Source organism: Oryctolagus cuniculus, chromosome X (genome assembly GCF_964237555.1).
Source record: "Oryctolagus cuniculus chromosome X, mOryCun1.1, whole genome shotgun sequence".
Lineage (NCBI taxonomy): Eukaryota > Metazoa > Chordata > Mammalia > Lagomorpha > Leporidae > Oryctolagus > Oryctolagus cuniculus.
Window position 1 is genome coordinate 20479287 of NC_091453.1, and position 2898 is coordinate 20482184.

Genomic DNA, 2898 nt, shown 5'->3' on the forward strand with positions numbered 1-2898 from the left:
ACTTGCCCTACATCTGACTCTGAGGCTTGAAAGGGATACTATTCACTGAACGAAGAAGAGGGTCTTGATGAAATGCATCATCTAAACAAGCATATTTTAAAAATATCTAAAGTTTACACTATATTGATATATAGTATTTTTTATACCAACAGTTGACTACTAGAAAGGAGACCCTAGAAAATGCATGTGATTTTGCTTTATCAAATTCTCAGAAAGAAATGTTGGAATTAACATTTCAGAAAATCGTCTTCTCAAATAGTGCTGCAGAGGACAAAAGTATCTATCATATTTTGGTAAATGGTTATAAGGACTTTGTTTTTGTTCTAGAATTTTTATTTATTTATTTAACTCCTTTGAAAAAGCCACAGAAAGATATCCCATCTGCTGGTTACTCCCCAAATGCCTGCAACATCTGGGGCTGGGCCAGCCCAAAGCCACTACAGTATGAGGAACTCAATTCAGGTCTCCTACCCGGATGACAGGGACCCAACAAGCGGCTGCCTCCTAGGATGTACATTAATAGGAAGCTGGAATGGGGAGCAGAGCTGGGAATTAAGCTCAGGCAGCCCAATACAGGATGTGGGTGTCCCAAGCAATGTCCTAACTCCTAGGCCAAATGTCTGTCCCAATAAGGGTTCTGGAAATTAATGTTAACTGTTCAGTAGTGGCAGTGAATTTGATAGACATCATTGCAATTTTCCACATATTTTAAATGTAAGATAGAAAGGGAAAAAGTGAAAATGTGAATTAATGAAGTAAATGCACAAACCAGTGCTCATGTGTGCACACATGCACATGCATACTCCACCACAAACACCCACATACCCACTTAGGATCATTTTTGATCTTTCTGCATCTTAACGTAGGGAAATAAGATGAAAATATAAAGAGAAATCAACGAATGAAGTTCATACTACAAAATCTTAATATTCCTATCTAAAATATTTAAAATACAATTTTTTCTTCAAGTAGTGAGTATATTATGTAACTTTTGCCTATAACCCCCCTTTTTTCATAATAAGCAAAACAGAACAGTATTTTCAGGGTAGCCTAACTTCTATAAAAATAAACTGAGTAACTTAACAAAAGAGTTTTCATTTTTTTTTTACCTTTAAGATGTATTTTTGTAACTTTTTCAAACAGAGAAAATAACACATTCCTTGGGGGAAAGGTAAAGGATGGATAAGACAGGCCCTGAGTAAAAATGATTACAACAGCACCTGGAGTTGATAGGCCTGCCTAGGAGAGCAACACGCACTGCCACGCCAGCACAGCGGACAGCTGCTGTCTGAGGCGCAGCAGACCAGGCCACACACCACACAAAGCTGCTCTAGATTCAAGTCATAAAATGAAACAAGCGCCACTCACCTTCAGAGACTGGCAGCACATCATCCCCACCTGTAGCCACAAGCAAAAGCAACACCTTGCCCAGCTCCAAGATGGCATCCTCTTCTTCATCATTGTCTCAGGGGTTATAGTTCTCTTTCCTCCACGGGCCTGGTATCTACTTGAGGTTCCCACTCTCCCTCTCTCTGTGGCTCCTCTATAGGGCCATCAGGGTATGCATGCTTGTAGAAACGGTTCCCTCCAAATGCGCAGCTCCCATGTCCTTCATCAAAATACCTACATACCTTGTTGCTCATTGCCTCCTTGTATTCCTGAATGAGTTTCTGTTTCTCTTCTTTCTCGTCTACCCAGTACTCACTTGGAATGAAAAAGTAGAAGTGATCTGGCATTCTGGGAGCACTTTCTGCTCTTGCTCTCCAACTGCTTAGCACTCCTCCACTTGCGAATACACCTGAAACAGTAGGTGTAGCTGCAGCTGGAGAGGATCCCAGGGTGGCGCTAGCTGGGGTTGGCTTTCTCATGACCACCTCCATGCAGATCCCACGCACCACGTCCTCACTGCGCTGCACAGCAAAAAGGAGAGCTCCATGTCCTTCTCGTGGGCCTCAACTCTGGATTTTCTGTGCTGTGACCTCTGGGTGGAGGACCTGTAGCCCACACATATGCCATACGGCCCTCCTTGGAGACACACACAGCTCTCCCCATAGCGGCACTCTCCCAGTGCAGCACAGGGGCAAAGCTGCTGCTTTGTTCTGTCTCTGATTCTTCCTTGGTCACTGAGCTCGTCGGGGTTGCTTCAGTGCAGGCAGAGGCAGTGCGGCCACAGTAGGGCTGCTCAGGAACAAACTCAACAGCATTGGTCCAGTCCTCTGAACCTGCTCTCACAGTTGCAAGGATTTGGCAGTTAGGTCTGTAGTAGTTGTGCTGCAGCGTGCTCCATAAATACAGTACCCTCGCTGAACATACTTGCAAACTATACCGTACGGACTGTCAGAGAGGTCATGCAAACTCCATGCCTAAAATACCTGAAGGTGGCCCGTTTAACCCAGCCGCCTCCGCCTCAGCCTCTGCTGCCGCCCCACCTCCTGACGACCCCCGGGGATGTGGCAGTGACTGTGGGGATAGAGATGCAAGAGGCCACTGCCAGCACCGCCTCTGCCGGACCTGCTCCTGATGTGGAGGTTGTACAGAGAGCTGCAGCCGCCGCCATTACTGTTTATCCCACAGAGCAAAGGCCCCCGGACTTACTTCCGGTTTGGAGAGGTGGGAAGAGAAGGCCAGGAGGCCAGGCGAAGGGAGCGGAAGGAGACTGAGGTATCGGCTTGCTCCCTCGATTTTTTATTTTATTTTTTAGAAGTTTTAATTAGCTTTTAACAGATTCAATATAGTGCTTAGATACATAAAAAAAAAAAAGCAGCACGACATGTGTATTGGTGATGGAGGACTCAGTAAGACGGAACTGAGGGTCTGGTGCAGCGGCTCACTTGGTTAATCCTCCACCTGTGGCGCCAGCATCCCTTATGGGCGCCGGGTTCTAGTACCAGCTGCTCC

The 2898-nt window shown here is 45.8% G+C and overlaps 1 pseudogene; it reads right to left on the reverse strand.

Moving 5' to 3' along the window:
* Positions 1–1336: 1336 nt before the first annotated feature.
* Positions 1337–2557, reverse strand: LOC100356231 (E3 ubiquitin-protein ligase makorin-1 pseudogene; annotated as a pseudogene).
* Between the last annotated feature and the right edge of the window lie 341 nt (positions 2558–2898).